The sequence below is a fragment of the Phyllobates terribilis genome, unplaced genomic scaffold (assembly GCF_046119375.1).
Source record: "Phyllobates terribilis strain yellow unplaced genomic scaffold, ASM4611937v1 Scaffold_2__4_contigs__length_985480577, whole genome shotgun sequence".
NCBI classification, from domain to species: domain Eukaryota; kingdom Metazoa; phylum Chordata; class Amphibia; order Anura; family Dendrobatidae; genus Phyllobates; species Phyllobates terribilis.
In genome coordinates, this window is record NW_027362762.1 from 537,479,946 (window position 1) to 537,498,039 (window position 18,094).

At 48.8% G+C, this 18,094-nt stretch overlaps 1 protein-coding gene across 6 annotated transcripts in view; it reads right to left on the minus strand.

Annotated features, from left to right (window-relative positions):
• The window catches only part of FGR (FGR proto-oncogene, Src family tyrosine kinase), a 594,030-nt gene that overhangs the window by 389,496 nt on the left and 186,440 nt on the right, over positions 1-18,094 (minus strand). The gene's annotated exons all lie outside the window — the stretch shown is intronic.

Consider the following 18,094-nt stretch of genomic DNA (forward strand, 5'->3'; position numbering starts at 1 on the left):
ACGTCAGCCGCCAATACAAGGCTGACTTGAACCCCATTACCCCACCACTACAGGGCAGTGGGAAGAGCGGAGGCTAAGCGCCAGTTTTGGCGTATCTTATGGATGCGCCATTTCTGGGACTGCTGAGGGGTGATATTAATAGACGCTGAGGGGGCTAGTATTCATGGCTCCTTCCCTGTCTATTAATATCAGCCCACAGCTGTCTGTTTAGCCTTTTCTGGTTCGATTTTATAAGGAGACCCCACGTCAAATTTCTCATTTTTCCCAAACAATTTACAAAACTATTTTTTTTAGGGACCACATCACATTTGAAGTGACTTTGATGGCCTATATTACAATTACAGAAAATACCCCAAAATACACCATTTTAAAAACCCTCAAAGTGTTCAAGCCTAAGGTGCTTCACAGAATTTTATGGCGTTAAGCCGAGAAAATAAAAAATCTAATTTTTTCGAACAAATTTTGTTTTAGCCCCAATTTTTTTATTTTCACAAGGGTAATGAGAAAAATGGACCCCATTATTTCTTGTACAATTTCTCCTGGGTACGATGATTACCCCATATGTAGTGGAAAACTACTGCTTGGGTGCACGGCAGGGCTTGTAAGGGAAGGAGCTCCATTTGCCTTTTGTAACGCAAAATTGGCTGGAATCAATAGCGGACACCATATTGCTTTTGCAGAGCTCCTGATGTGCCTAAACAATGGAAATCTCCCCACAAGTGACCCCATTTTGGAAACTTCACCTCTTGAGAAATTCATATTGGGGTGTAGTAAGCATTTTTAACCCTCAGGCGATTCACAGAATTGTATAACATTAGGCTGAGTAAATGGAAAATAACCAATTTTCCAATAAAATGTTGCATTGGCCCAAAGTTTTTAATTTTCGGAAGGGGTAATAGGAGAAATTGCATAAAAATTGTAATGTTCGTTTTCTCCTAAGCATGCCAATACCCCATATGTGGTCAAAAACTACTTTTGAGGCACACTGCAAAGCTCAGAAGGTAAGGAGCACCATATTGGAGTGCAGATTTTGCAGGAATGGTTTGAGGGTGCCATGCCACGTTGGCAGAGGCCCTGAGGTGCCAGAACAGCAGAACCCTCTGTAAGTGACGCCACTTTACAAACTACACCCCTCAATGAATCCATCTGGAGGTGCAGTGAGCATTTTGACAACACACGTGCCTCACAGAATTGTATACCTTTGGGTGATGAAGAAAGAATAATTATATTTTTACCACTAAAATGTTGTTTTAGCCCCAAGTTTTTAATTTTTACAGGGGCTGTTACACAAATATTAAGAAAAAATTAAGAATTTCTTCCTCCCAGACCCCTCTTCACCCCCCCTCCCCTATAGTATTTGTTAAAAGAGAAGAGCTGACATTTGGCCAGTGACTCCATGCAAATTAGCCCACACAGAAGTAGCTTGTAAGCAAATGCTAGCACAAAAGGTGCTACTGACCTAATTAACATGCGAGTGTGTTTTCCAGTGACAAAGGCTTGTTATAAATTTACACGTAACTGAGGAAGATTTAGTTACTGGCTTCAAAAGAATTCAACAGAGATCTGCAGTTGGGCCAGCGCTGACATGAAATATGGAATATCTGGAGTTCTATACTTCCGATAAAAATGGGACCCATATTTTTAGTGGCAGGGTCTGCCAAGGAACAATATGCTTATTTTCCCGTAGCTGCAAGCCCCTCCGGTGAGCTGTGGCACAAAAGTACCAAAATAACGGACCGCATCAGGTCATGTGTGCTCTCTGGAGAAAGGTAAATTCATAATAGAAAATATTGTACCACTTTCGGGCTTTTGCAATCAACCAGCGATAAGTTAGAGATTCTAATAAAAATATGAAGGCTTGAGACCAGCCCACGTGAGGTCATTACACAGGGGTGGGGGCAGGCCTCTCCCTTTGGCATAAAAGACATAGCAGAAGGGGGGGTTCAGTATTCATTGCCGGGGGTATAAAGACTATAAGCAATGGATCACGTTCGATAACGGTCAAACTGGAGTGCCCCCCCTCCAGCTATACTGAGTCGTCTGGGCGAACTTTATAGTAAGTTTCTTTTCTAATCCTGTTTTATTTGTGTAATTGAATACCCTGTACTGTAAATCCCCTTTGTAAAATCTTTGCATATTTTTCCTAAACACTGCCTCCCTTTTAGATTAAATTAAAAATGTAATCGTTCTGTTTCTTTTGTTCTGTAATCGTTTCCTCCCCCGAAGCCATATACGCTACCAGAATGCAGGCGTCTGACCCGGCCTGTATTATATTTGAAACTTGGTCGGTGGTGGCAGCGAATAATAATAATTGGGCTATCGTGAAGCTAGCAGTAATTGTACGGGGGCGTACACACATATTCCATGCGTTGGAATCTGGAGGTGTGATGCCATACACTTTCTGCTCGCTTGGCGATAGCTATGTAGTGAGTAGTCGGGATCGTGTGCTCACGAAACCCTGCTCAATCCTGTGAATTCTTGACAAAGTGACGGCAGCGGTGGGATATTGTGTGATCTCCCAGGTGACATTGCTCTAACGTCCCTGACAAATTGGTGGCAGTGCTGGGATATTACAGAACATCAGTAGCTGGATTGAGCAATCATTCCTGTCACTGAAAACTTGCACGTTTCTTGCGAGAATTCTGTGCAGAGTTTTAAGAAAACAGACTCAGTGTTTTAATATTTTTTATCTGGGACATTACTGTACGTGTAGCAGTTGCATCCCCCCCCCCCCACCTTCTCTTGTTTTTCTGTCCTATCTTTTATTTGGCAATGATGGCTATGCGTGAAGAGCCCTGGTATCACCAGCAGTCGAAGGCCACTCTCACTGCCCTCTGTGAACTGAGATAGATTGACCCCACGGGCAAAAACAAGGCCCAAATGATTTCTGAACCGTTGCAAGGTGCCGCAGAGCCAGTCTGACAGCAGAGCCTTGATGATGGGGTGACCAGTCAAGGCCAGGATTGCACTGCTGCAGGGGTCCCACCTGTGATTGCCAGCCAGACTCGCAGCCAGGGTAGTGTGGACCCCCACCTGCAGATGGCCTTGGAGCAGCTCGCCACAGACAATCGTGACGGACAACTGCAGCTGATCCTGAAATTCCAGGAGCGAGCTGAGAAACGGACCCAAGCTGACCAACAGGCTGCTGAGCGCCAGGCCCAAGCTGACCGAGTGGAGCGACAGGCCCAAGCTGAGAGAGCTGAGCGCCAGGCCCAAGCTGACCGAGATGCAGCTGAGTGACAGGCCCAAGAGGAGCATCTGTGCTAGCTGGAGCTAGCCCAGATTCAGAAGGAGCCATCCACCCTGCAGATCTGTGAGTCCAACAGCGCCAACTGCTTTAAACCCCGTCTTGAGAATTTTCCTGTGATGGAAAAGGATGGAGACTTGGACATATTTCTGCGAAGGATTTGAAAAAGCCTGCAGACAGTACAAGCTGCCCACGGACCAGTAGGCCAGGTATTTAACCCCAGGGCTCAGAGGAAAAGCTATGGTGTTTGCTTCTCTCCCTCGAGACCAAGATGGAGACTATGAGGCCGTCAAGCAGTCCCTGATAAAAAAGTATCAGCTGACTCCGGAGGTTTACCAGAAAAAGTTCCGAGCCCTACAGGGTGGACCACATGACAGCTACGGCGATATGTTGGATGGGCTCAGGACCAACTTTGAACAATGGGTCCAGGGACTGTCAATCACCACCTCTGAGGGCCTTAAGGATTTGATGGTGAACGACCAGTTTCTTCATCTTTGCCATGCGAAGTGAGACAGTTTGTGCTGGATCGGGAGCCGAAGGAAACCACCAAAGGAGCCCAGATGGCGAATACCTATGAGGCCAATAACACACCAGAGGTGCGGAAGTCAGCCTCCGTCGGCTGGAAAGGGGGTAAGCATACAACCACCCACAGTGTTCCAGCCAGCCGGCCCTCAGCAGGTTCTGCCACACCTCCCAGCACCCGGCATGCATTTGACTCCCGTAAGTGTTAAACTTGTGACCAACCAGGTCACATCAGCCTTGTCTGCCTGGAGAGGCAGAAGACGAACATCACACCTGAGGCCCCAGGGCCTACTGCAGCCATTATTTTTGTGGGTGGGGCGGTTGGCCGATCCCATGAGAACTTACAACCGATTACTGTGGGCAACACCGTTACTGTTGGCCTTAAGGACTCTGGAGCCGAACGGACCCTCATCCGCCTTGAGTTTGTGTTGCCAGAGGAACTCATCCCTGGGAAGACCCTGACTGTCACCGGGTTTGGGGGTGTCCGCTGTCCCATACCAATGGCCTGAGTTTTCCTGGACTGGGGGGCAGGGAGGGGGTTAAGGGAAATGGGGGTGTCGGAGAATCTCCCCACTAATGTGCTATTGGGAACTGATCTGGGACGGTTGGTTGCCCGATACATTCCTGACAACCCTCCCAGATCTGATATTTCATGTAATGCCACTGTCTATAATGTCAATGTCATGTATAATAAAAATGTGTGTTGTAGTGAAGGGGAACTCAGCCACCTCTCACTGCGGGGTGATGCTGCTGAAGATCCCATAAAGCAAGCCAGTATAAGTGCTATGGGCAATAGGGGCAGGCACAGACACCAAGAAGCTGGTCTTCCAGTGCAGGTGGCCAGGGTCATGCCAGAGGGTGACATGGTCAGTGGTAGCTGCCCCATGACTAGCCTGGCTCCAGAGGTAACAAGAAAGGATGGGGAGAAATACAGGGATCATAGGGAAGGTGGTCCCGTACAGCAGACCAGTGTCACACCAGATGGTGACGTGGTTGGGGGTAGCTGCCCCTTAGTGAGCATGGCTCCCAAGGTAAACATGATGGCAGGAAAGGTAGGCCCCACAACCGGGCAAGGTAAAGGAAATGTAAAGAGGGGGAGATGTCATGGAAATATTGAAAATCTTTCTTCTCCCCTGTCCTAGATATTAAGAAAATATTAACAAATATTAAGAATTTTTCTCTCCCCCTGAAACCCCTCTTCCCTCCTCCCTTATCAACCATTTAGAGAGCTGTCTGTAGGCAAATTAGCACGCACATGAGAAGTGGCTAAGAGGCAGATGCCAGTACCAAGTGAGGTGGCAAACCCAATTAACATGCTAGTGTGCTTTCCAGTGATACAGACCTGTGATAAATCTACATCTAGGTGAGAAGATTGTATTCCCAGAACTTCAGAAGAATTCAACAGAAATCTTTGGTCTTGCCGGCACCGGCGCAAAATATGGAATATCTGAAGTTCCATATGTCCGATAATAATGGGACCCATATTTTTAGTGGCAGGGTCTGCCAAGGAACAATATGGCTAATTTTCCCTAGCTGTGAGCGGTAACGCAAGAGTACAAAATAACAGACCGCAGCTATGTCATGTGTGGTCTTTAAAGAAAGTCAAATTCATAATGGAAAATATGGTATCACTTTCAGGCTTCTGTAATCAACCAGCGAGAAGTTATCGCAGAAGCTAGATATTTTTAATAAAGTATGAAAGCTGGAGCCCAGCCCATGTGATCTCATCATAGGGGAGTGTGTGGGCAGGCCCCCCTTCGGCATAAAAGACCCGACCAAAGATGGGTCAGTGCTCTTTGCTGGGTGTATATGTTTCACAAGCAAGGGGTAACGTTCACTAAATGGTCATAGGAGAGCTCCCTTCCAACTATACTGAATCGTCTCTGCGATCATTATAGTAAGTTTCTTTTCTAATCCTGTTTAATTTGTGTAACTGTATATTCTGTACTGTAAATGTCCACTTGTAAAACCTTTTGTATTTTTTCCTAAACACTGCCTCCCTTTTGGATTAAATATAAAATATAAAATTTAATAGTTCTGTTTCTTTTGTTCTGTAACAGTTCTCTCCCACAAATCCATATGCTACCAGAACGCAGGCATCCGACCCGGCCTGTATTATATTATTTATTAGTCGGTGGTGGCAGTGACTAATAATAATTGGGCTGTTGTGAAGCTGGCAGTAACCGTACAGGGGCGTATACACATATTCCATGGAATCCGGAGGTGATGAGTAATCGGGATCGTGTGTGCGTGAATCCCTGCTCAATCTTGACGGCAGCGGTGAAATATTGTATGATCTCCCTGGTGTCGTCGCTGTCCATTCCTGACAATATATATATACATTCACTTTTTAAATAAGACATTAAGCAATTGGTGTTTTTAAAGCTTGTATTCTTATGTTTCAATTATTTTTGCCTATACAACTGTATCTCACTAAATTATAATATCATGAAAAAGTAAATTTATTTCAGTCCTTCAATACAAAAAGTGAAACTCATATATCAGATAGAGTCATTACAAACAGAGTGATCTGTTTCAAGTGTTTATTTCTGTTAATGTTGATGATGATTATGGCTTACAGCCAACGAGAACACAAAAGTAATTATCTCAGTAAATTAAAATAATTAGCAAAAAACACCTGCAAAGGCTTCATAAGCATTTAAAAAGGTCCCTTAGTCTGTTTCTGTAGGCTCCACAATCATAGGAAAGACTGATGACTTGACAGATGTCCAGAAGGCAGTCATTGACAAACTAAGTAGATGCAAAGTAAATTTTGCATTTCATTTGGAAATCAAGGTCCCAGAGTCTGGAGGAAGAGCGGAGAGGCACACAATCCAAGCTTCTTGAGGTCTAGTGTGAAGTTTCCACAATCATTGATGGTTTGGGGAGTCATGTCATCTGCTGGTGTAGGTCCACTGTGTTTTATCAAGACCAAAGTCAGCGCAGCCGTCTACCAGGAAATTTTAGAGCACTTCATGCTTCTGTGGCACCCCAGGGGTCTGGTTTCCACAGTAATAACAATATTATGTCTGAGAGCAGGTGGGAGGTCTCTTGGTCAGGAATCCTATGCATGCCACACCTCCTGCCCAGTCCTGGGAGGGGAAGAACTTCCCCTATATAAAACTGGGGCTGAGGCAGGGTTAGAGTTGAGAAGAGTAGAGTTAAGAAGAGGAGCAGCTATAGGAAAGAAAGATCAGGAGCTCTGGGGAAGTCGTGCTAAAAGGAATCAGGGGCTGGCAGCTGTAGAGCTCGCCCTGATTGAAGAATTGTCACCGGACCCGGAGTCCGAGGCTGTGGGGACTAATCCTTACCCAGCAGCAGAAACCGACCGGCAGGGGATTTCAGGTCCTCTGGCCAAGAAACCCGAAGGCACGGTCACACGCGTGGGACCAGCACCGCCGTCGTGGAGCGGAAGCCACTAGAAGGCCCCGAGTCACCAGCCATACGGGTGAGCACCACACGGTACACTCAGGGACTTGGGCTACTTTTACCCGCCTCTAGCAAGGTAGCCAGAAGAGTACAATTAGTCGGGGAGGCCTACAACTCCGCCTGGCCAGGGGAGATCCCATCTGCTCAAGGACTGACCAGGCCCCAATCGCTAGCCAGTACTCCGGGAGGGTCTATCTTTGTCACCAGTAAAGACCCTGAACTACACCGCATCGTCTCTGAGTGGTTCCTGCTACCCCCATCATCCACGTCGGCTGCCCTGAGGCCATACCCCTCCCGTTGGGGGTTATACCATCCACGCTGCACAATCCTACCACCGGCCTCAGCGGTCTGCCCTGCAGCGGCAGCTCCATAGCTGCATTCAACGGGTGGCGTAGTCGTCCAACATCTACTGCTAATATACTGCCACTCAGTTTGACTCCCTGGGCAAGGACCGGGTCACCACCACGAGACTACTACCCCTATCAGATCCGGCTCCGGGTAGGCTCCCGCGTGCGCAACGCTGCGCGACACAGGCCGAGGGGCGCGTCAACTTTTGGCGTAGTCGGCAGGATCTCGTGCCCGCAACCACCGGGTACTGCGTGCCTGAAAAAGACTGTTCAAACTTACCAGTGGTGAAGATTCCCGCCATCCGGCGCCATCTTCTACCTTCTTCCCGCCATCCGCGAAGTTTTCCCGCCATCCGGCGCCATCTTCTTCCTTCTTCCCGCCATCCGTGGAGTTTTCCCGCCGTTGGACGCCATCTTGAAGACGCCGCGCGGGAAGAAGAGGGGCGTGGACTCTGAAAGCGCGCGAGAACTGAAGCCCCGCCTCACGTCAGGACGTTGCGTAAGGTCCTGGAAGGAGCCCAGCAGACGCCGACGTCACAGGAGCGCGACGGAAGGTCCTCAACCCTGACGATCCACTGCGGAGCCGCGGCCTACGGAAGAGGATCATCGCAAGGTAGGCCACGGTTCACTAGGGGGGGAGAAAGATGTCGGATACGGAGGAGAGCTTCACTGCCTCAACCCCCGCCTGCGCCACCGCTGCTGCAGTCATGCCTTTCACCATGCCCTATATCCCGGGAGCAGCCTGGCTACCCCAGTACTCAGGGGAGTCACATACCCTGAATGACTTTAAAGAAAAGCTGGATAGCCTCTTCCAGGTGTACCCCCTCACAGAAGAGCAAAAAGTGAGCATCCTGGTGGCCCAACTAACCGGGGCAGCCCAAAGGGAGGTAAAGTCCTGGCCACCTGGGAGGAGGACTGTCGCAGGGATACTAACCCGGCTGAGGGACACCTTTGATACCCGCACCTCAGCCGAGATTAAGCTTAGATTCTACGGGTGCAAACAGCGAGCACATGAGAATATAAGGGACTATGCACTAAACCTACAAGAGGCCCTGAGAGCCATTAAGCAGACCGACCCTGACGGCGTGGGAAACGAGGACAGGCTGTTGACTGAACAATTTATAGAGGGACTATATTGCAATGCCCACCGAACCCAGTTGCGGGCAATGGCCTTACAGGATCCTCATCTGGACTTTGCACAGTTCAAGGACAGAGCCATCCGGGTGCTCCGAGAACCGGCACCGGGTGGCGTTGTGACCCACAGGCGCCCAGCTATCACTTACCACCAGGAGGCGGCGCCCTTGTCGGCAGGGCCTGTGGGGGCTGATGCGCAGGCTTTGAACAATGACCCGGCTCCGGACCTGCACCATCAGGTCCAAGAGCTAGCTAAAAGCGTTGCTGCGCTAACCCGAACTGTGCAGTCTTTACAGGTTTCCACTCCAGGGAAGATCCAGCTGGCATCCGGACCGGAGGACATCCCGTGGCGTCGACCAAGGAGGACCCCACCGGCCAGAGGAAGACCCAGCGACCGGTACAACGAGGACGGACAACCCATCTGCCGCCGCTGCAATCAACCCGGACATATGGCAAGGTACTGTCCTTTAAACTGGCACAACCTGGGGTAGAGGGCCAACCCCCAGGAAAAAGATCACCAGGTCCATCGAACTGGCGCGACAAATATGTGGGAGGACGTCCAGTCTTGCCTGTGGTACTGGATGGCATCCCTATGAGTGCCCTACTGGACACCGGGTCACAGGTCACCACCATCCCGTACGTGCTCTTCAAGCAGTACTGGAATGACTCGGATATAACCCGCTATCCAGACGACGACTTGAGTATCATCGCCAGTAATGTTCAGCCCGTGCCACAGATCGGATTTAAAGAAATGACCATTAAAATCGGTAGAGTCGAACTGGCAGCACAGGGACTGATCATTGTAGACATTGACAAGCGCGAGAGTCACCCAAAGATAACTCTAGGAACTAATGTGATTGAAAATTGTCTTGCAGAGGTGATTTTCATTTTACAGCAGGTTGCCAAGAACGCCAGCTCCGGCCAGCAGCGAGTGCTCCAGAAAGAGATCCGGGCACTGATGCGACGGCAACAGGTGGAACTCTCCGGTGGTGAGATTGGTAGCGTAAGAATGTGTGACCCTTTCCCTATTGCCATGCCCCCGAAAAGTGAAATGATGATTTGGTGCCGGGCAGCTATTGATCTGAGAGGTAGAGATTACCAGGCTATGGTAGAACCAGTCTACTCAGACAGTAGGCCCACCATTTTGACAGCACGGGGGGTAGTTGATGTACGCCATGGGAGGGTGCCCGCTCGTATAATAAATATCGGGAAAAGGGAAGTATACCTGCCCCGGTATGCTACGCTAGCCAAATTATATACTATCAACCAAAATTCTATACAGTCTGTGGAACCCTTGCCTCCATCTCACCCGGAGGAAGGTAACGGCTCTACGAAAATAATGGAGGATTGGTGTCAGCAACTACATTTGGGTGCTGACTCCACTCCCTCCCACCAGAAACAGGGAGTCTACCGGGTGGTTCGAGAGTACGAGAGAGTGTTTAGTAAACACCCATTAGACTTCGGGCGAGTCAAGGGGGTAGAACACCACATCCCCACGGGAGACCATCCTCCCATAAAAGAGAGGTATCGACCCGTATCCCCTGCACACTACCAACACGCCAAGGGGATGCTTAGAGACATGAAGGAGGCTGGGGTAATCAGGGATAGCTGTAGCCCCTGGGCAGCTCCACTAGTCTTGGTCAAAAAGAAAGACAACACCATGAGAATGTGTGTAGATTACCGGAAAATTAACCGTATCACACACAAAGATGCGTACCCCTTACCAAGAATAGAGGAGTCTTTGGCTGCTTTAAAATCTGCTAACTTCTTCTCCACCTTGGATCTCACTAGCGGGTACTGGCAGGTTCCTGTAGCAGAGGCGGACCGGGAGAAGACCGCATTCACCACCCCGATGGGACTTAGCGAGTTTACCTGCATGCCGTTCGGACTCTGCAACGCACCAGGAACCTTCCAGCGATTGATGGAATGCTGTCTGGGACACCGAAATTTTGAGACGGTCCTGTTATACCTGGACGATGTCATCGTCCATTCCAAGACCTACGAGGACCACCTGAAACACCTGGCGGAAGTGTTCGAAGCTCTGGCAAGTTACGGCCTAAAGGTGAAACCCTCCAAGTGTCACCTCCTGAAGCCAAAGGTGCAGTACCTGGGACACGTGGTGAGTGCTGACGGAGTGGCTACCGACCCTGATAAGATCACCGCAATTAAGGAATGGCCAAGCCCCTCCAGCGTAAAGGAAGTGAGGCAGTTCCTCGGGTTGGTAGGCTACTACCGAAGGTTCATTCCCGGTTTCACCAAAAAGGCAGCTCCTATGCAGGACCTCCTGATAGGCCAGTCCAGGAAGGCCAAGAACCAGAAGCCACCCTTCAGATGGGAGAAGCTGGAAGAAGAGTCCTTCCGCCAGCTGAAGATGGCCCTCACGGGGGATGAAATCCTGGCGTACCCTGATTATAGCCAGCCCTTTATCCTCTACACCGACGCCAGTAACATCGGGCTAGGAGCCGTACTGTCCCAGATCCAGCAGGGGAAGGAACGGGTAATTGCTTACGCCAGCCGAAAACTGCGACCCACCGAAAGAAACCCTGAGAATTACAGCTCATTTAAGCTAGAGTTCCTGGCAGTGGTGTGGGCAGTCACCAAACGCTTTAAGCACTACCTCGCTGCTTCCCAGTTCACCGTGTACACGGATAACAACCCGTTGACACACCTGGACACTGCAAGACTCGGTGCCCTAGAGCAGAGATGGATGGCCCGCTTGTCCAACTATGAGTTTACAATCAAATACCGGGCAGGATGCTCCAATACCAACGCGGACGCCCTGTCCAGGATGCCGAACCTACCGGACGTAGGGGAAGATTCAGAGGAACTGGAAGAAGTTGAACTCCCCGCGTTCCACCGTCATGGGACTATCCAGTATTCCCACCGTGTAAGGAGTAAGCAATCCGCTACGTTCAACCCATTACCTCATTACAACTGGGCGGAGACGCAAGACAGTGACCCTGCCGTCCGACTGGTAAAGGAGATGCTGACTCGGCCAGATGCACGCCTTGACCCAGACGCTCCGGAGGAAGCCAAGCAACTGTGGGCTGAGAAGAGTCGACTGTTCCTTTACAAGGGGAAGTTGTGCCGCAGAATGGTTAACTTCCGGACGCATGAACTAATCTGGCAAGTAGTGGTGCCAAGAAGAGACGCAGCTATGGTGATGGAGGCATACCACGACGGAGCTGGGCACTTCGGATGGAAGAAGCTGGAGTTCCTGCTGCGCGGGCGGTTCCATTGGATAGGCATGAGAGTAACCATCGAGAGGTGGTGCAGAGACTGTGGCCCATGCAACCTAAGAAGGAGGGACCGTGCCAGCCAGAAGACTCCCCTGCAGTCCATCATCACCAGACAGCCGTTGGAACTGGTAGCCTTGGATCATGTAAAACTGACCCCAAGCAGAAGTGGCTACGTCTACGCGTTAACCATCGTGGATCACTACTCCCGGTTCTTGGTTGTCGTCCCCGTCAAGGACTTAATGGCTCAAACAGCAGCTAGAGCCTTCCAGCAGCACTTCTGCCGTCCGCACGGATACCCGGAGCAGGTGCTGACGGACCAGGGGCCTGCCTTTGAAGCGGAAGTCTTCCAGGAGTTCTGCACCCTGTATGGCTGCCGGAAGATAAGAACAACACCCTATCACCCGCAAACTAATGGACTTTGTGAGAAAATGAACCAGGTGGTGATAGATCTTCTGAAAACATTGCCCCTGGAAGAACGTAGTATGTGGCCTGAAAAGCTGCCCGACCTGGTGGACCTATACAACCACATCCCTGTAGGTTCCACCAACTGTACCCCGGCTTACCTAATGAGGGCAAGACCTGGTAAGCTTCCTGTTGATCTGGAGATGGGAGTCCTGACACCCGAGGACACTTCACCAGAAGCAGACTGGGACACAGAGAGGCAGCAGCAGTACCGGAAAGTACAGGAGAGCGTGGAGCGAAGTCTCTGTCAAGCTAGGGAAAGACAAGAGAAAACTTACAACCAGTATGCTCCCGCTGTTCCCCTGGTGCCCGGAGAGCAGGTCTTGAAGAGGAAAAGACGGCTCCACAAGTTGGACGACCAGTGGGAGAAGGACCCGTACACCGTACTGCCCTCAAGCCACGACAACCCAAAGATCTGTACAATCAGTAAAGACGGAGGGGAAACCACAGCCATTGTATCCCGGGATCACCTGAAGAAGTGTCCCGAACAGCTACGGAACCCTGAAGAGGAACCAGAAGACCCTCGACCCGTAGAGGAAAGGGAAGATATGGTTAGTACTGTGCTCGGAGACTTCCCTCGGTCTTGGACTCAAGTCAATGGTGCTGTTGTGGTACCCGTCCTCACGTTCCTCCAACCAGCATCCCAAGTGCCTACGGAGACACAGGTAGAGCTGGAAGAACAGCCGGTCCAGGAGGCAGAAGACCCCACACAAGCAGACCAGGAGAATCAACCCTCTGCTTATAGTGAGCCTGCCATACCCCTAGTGAGCCAAAGAGTCCGTAGACGGCTGCCCAGTTTACCCTTGACAGCTCCTATACCCTGTAGCTCAGGACCAGTCAGCCAGCTCCGTAGGTCCACTAGGGTCACTAGAGGCCAGTTGCCCATACGGTGGAGTATCTAAATGTTCAAGCTATTTTATTAATGTTTACCTGTTTATTGTTGCTTGTGTATAATTATGTGTTTCTAGTTATTTGTAGGAGTCTTTGGTGGATTTACCGGGAATCCTTTTTGCATATAGTTGGAGCGTAACCCAGGATGGACTAAAAGACTGATAAGGACTCGGGGCAGGACAGACCCCTACCTGGTTACGTCTCCCTGTTTTGGTGAAATGGACACCTTTGTTTCTTCAAAGACTGCACCCGGTTGCGGACATGCCGTGACCATCCTAATGTGTTTTTCTTTATTGTACTGTTTCTGTTTTTACTTGTTATGTTTTACAAAAGTATGTTTAGTCCCGGAGTACTAAATTTCACTAGGGGGGAATGTGGCACCCCAGGGGTCTGGTTTCCACAGTAATAACAATATTATGTCTGAGAGCAGGTGGGAGGTCTCTTGGTCAGGAATCCTATGCATGCCACACCTCCTGCCCAGTCCTGGGAGGGGAAGAACTTCCCCTATATAAAACTGGGGCTGAGGCAGGGTTAGAGTTGAGAAGAGTAGAGTTAAGAAGAGGAGCAGCTATAGGAAAGAAAGATCAGGAGCTCTGGTGAAGTCGTGCTAAAAGGAATCAGGGGCTGGCAGCTGTAGAGCTCGCCCTGATTGAAGAATTGTCACCGGACCCGGAGTCCGAGGCTGTGGGGACTAATCCTTACCCAGCAGCAGAAACCGACCGGCAGGGGATTTCAGGTCCTCTGGCCAAGAAACCCGAAGGCACGGTCACACGCGTGGGACCAGCACCGCCGTCGTGGAGCGGAAGCCACTAGAAGGCCCCGAGTCACCGGCCATACGGGTGAGCACCACACGGTACACTCAGGGACGTGGGCTACTTTTACCCGCCTCTAGCAAGGTAGCCAGAAGAGCACAATTAGTCGGGGAGGCCTACAACTCCGCCTGGCCAGGGGAGATCCCATCTGCTCAAGGACTGACCAGGCCCCAATCGCTAGCCAGTACTCCGGGAGGGTCTATCTTTGTCACCAGTAAAGACCCTGAACTACACCGCATCGTCTCTGAGTGGTTCCTGCTACCCCCATCATCCACGTCGGCTGCCCTGAGGCCATACCCCTCCCGTTGGGGGTTATACCATCCACGCTGCACAATCCTACCACCGGCCTCAGCGGTCTGCCCTGCAGCGGCAGCTCCATAGCTGCATTCAACGGGTGGTGTAGTCGTCCAACATCTACTGCTAATATACTGCCACTCAGTTTGACTCCCTGGGCACGGACCGGGTCACCGCCACGAGACTACTACCCCTATCAGATCCGGCTCCGGGTAGGCTCCCGCGTCCGCAACGCTGCGCGACACAGGCCCAGGGGCGCGTCACTTCACTCTGCCGACACTCTTTTTGGAGATGGAAATTTCATTCTCCAGCAGGACTTGGCACCTGTCCACACTGCCAAAAGTTTACAAACAACAGTAACCAATGTGCTTGATTGGCCAGCAAACTCGCCTGACCTTAACCCCATAGAGAATCTATGGGGTATTGTCAAGAGGAAGATGAGAGACAACAGACCCAACAATGCAAACGAGCTGAAGGCTGCTATCAAAGCAACCTGGGATTCCATAACACCTCAGCAGTGCCACAGGCTGATCGCCTCCATGCCACGAAGCTTTGATGCAGTAATTGATGGAAAAGGAGCCCTGACCATTTATTGAATGCATTTACTGAACATACTTTTCAGTAGGCCAACATTTTGGATTTTAAAAACTTTTTCAAGCTGTTGTTATAAAGTGTTCTAATTTACTGAGATAATGACTTTTGTGTTTTCATTGGCTGTTAGCCACAATCATCAACATTAACAGAAATAAACACTTGAAATAGATCACTCTGTTTGTAATGACTCTATATTATACTGTATATGAGTTTCACTTTTTGCATTGAAGAACTGAAATTAACTTTTTGATGATATTCTAATTTAGTGAGATGCACCTGTGTGTAAATATACGTCTTTAGAATCCCGTTTGTAACGGGTGAAAGGTCAACTTTGACATATCATGTGCCCTTTTGGCGCCTTTAATTGAATGTCAACATCTCCTATAAAGCTGTGTGTTGGTCAATGCATTTTTATTTTGGTTGATCCTGAAGAAGTTCGATAACTTCAAAACGCATCGATATTAAAACCGCATTGCTTCAACCCTTGTGTATCCTGGATCCTTGATGTGGAACTCCACCAGCAACATAGGAATACTACTTACAGTTGTGATCAAAAGTTTACATAGCCCGACAGAATTTTTCCTTTCTTGGCCTTGTTTCAGAGAATATGAATGATAACAAAAAAACTTTTTCTCCACTCATGGTTATTGGTTGGGTGAAGCCATTTATTGTCTAACTACTGTGTTTTCTCTTTTTAAATCTTAATGACAATCAAAAACATCCAAATGACCCTGATAAAAAGTTCTTCAGCAGCTGATATACCAAAGCATTTAAGTTGTTGTGTGCTACAAAACCCCATCAAGGTGAGCAAATACTCTCTACTAACATTCATGTTGCTATTGGATAAGACCATATTGCGCTTTTTGCTCCCTAGCTCTTGTTGGTCATTTTAACTTAGTCCCCCCAAAATAATCTGCAGCATTTGCTATGACTTCAACATACTGTAATCAACACATGATAATCAAATGGCTGAAACTTTCTGTTCTCGCCTTGCATGTTGCACGTAATACGAGAAATATTGTGAGAACTCAGTTTTATTTTAACTGTTCCTTTTGCTTTCTGCTCAGTGCAGGAGAAACCAGCTAAAGCTCTCTACATTTCCAGATTATGTACATATTGCATGTTGGAGGCAGGCAGAGCAAGAAGTTTGTGAGGTAGGTACAGCTTCAGCCAGTAGCTACAGAATAGGATATTGGGTCAGAGAAAGTGGCATAGTTTTGGCAACTTCTGTACAGCCTGGTAGCTAGCAACTGTTCATAGGGCTTCTATGAATTGACTTTGCACAAGCCACTGCTCTTATTAGGTCCCATGTGAAACCTTGCCTTCATCCTTATCCCTTTAAACCACTTTAAAAGGGACCTGTACTTACACAGGGTCCCCTAGGTTATGTCTACGGTGTGGCTGCTGGCCGGTAGAGTGAGTCAGTAGAGGAGGGTAGCTTAGGCTGTTCAAATCAGAGAGGGCAAATTGACAAAATCAGAAAATAAATAATGTTAGAATATAGCTAAGGTCAAAACCAGGAGGATGGAGACAAAGTCAGATTCATTATTGAAATAGAAAGTTAAGTTGGTCCAAAGTCAACAGCGGGTAAGAAACTAGCTAGTTCGGAAGGAGGGTATAACAGGTAAACACTAGTGATGGGCGAGCACCAAAATGCTCAGGTCGAGCAAATTGGAATACTCGGATGCTCAACCCGAGCAACGAGCCCAATGTAAGTCTATGGGAAACTCGAAGCGTTTTTCAGGCGGCTCCCCCTGGCGGTCTGCAGAGGGCCTAAAAATTGCCCAAATTGATGGGAACAGTGCTCAAATGACATGGGAACAGAATGGGAAGACCCCTAGAAGCATTTCTGACTCCCAGGTCACTGCTATCAACAACGTTGTCAGAGCTACTACGCCACTTTTACGGACTCACAATAAAACATATAAAAACTAATCCAAAATGGATTTTCCTGGGAAATATGTTGAGGAACATCCTTTCCAGGGTAATGACTTGTATATAAGGCAAAATAAATAACCAAAACCAAAAATACTCCTCCGAACCTTGGGCTATGTTCACATGTAGCGTTTTTGATGGGTTTTTGAACTTTTGCATTGCTTTCAACCAAGACAAATGCATTCTCTGGGAAATGTGATTTTAACATTTTACAACCTTATCTGGCCATGTGGTGTGTGACACATCATCAGACACATGCATACAGTGCTGAACAGCATGGGGAAGACCCCTGGAAGCATCTGTTATGATCTGCAACAAGTACTAAGGAAAGATAAGGGAAAACTGTCCCTACAGTAAGACTAAGCTGAATCCCTACGATGTAGCGGGCTGCCTGTTCCTAGTGAACAGACCCGCCTTAGTCCTCGGCTAGTCTGAACGAAGACCTATAGAATTAAGGAAGGGATCCCTCAAAGAACTAAGGACTGGAAAAAAAAATGGGACACCTCCTAAACAGAAGTTGTTGCAGTACACAAAAAGACAAACTGATAAAAAGTACTAGAGGTCCCAGAGGACCAAGCAAACTTGACAGAGAAAGGCATAGCAGCACCAGGCTAGAGAGACAGTAGAACACTGAAGTCCAGCACAGACAGGAGGGCGGAGCTGGAATATAAAGGCTGATGGCCACATGACCGCAAAACACAAGATAGAAAAAACAAACAGGAGGGTTCTAACAGTACCCCCTCTTTTATGAGGATCCTCCGGATCCTCCAGGCCCAGGTCTATCCGGAAACCTCCTGTGGAAAGCTTTAACAAGCCTAGGAGCAGAGACATCATCCATCCTTACCCAGGAGTTGTCTTCGGGACCGAAACCCTTCCAGGAGACAAGATACTGTAATCTCCCTCTATGCCATCTAGAATTCAAGATACGAGAAATTTCATATTCGCCGTCTTCCACCACAGGAGGAACTGTGACAGTGGCGTCCCTATCAGATACGTCAGCCTTTTTCAACAAGGAAACCTGAAACACAGGATTAATCTTCCAGGAAGTAGGGACATCCAACCTAACAGCAGATGGGTTAACAACCTGAAGCACTTTAAATGGACCCACAAACTTAGGACCCAGTGTTTTAGAGGGAATCCTCAACCGCAGGTTCTTCGAGGACAACCAAACCATGTTACCCACAGTAA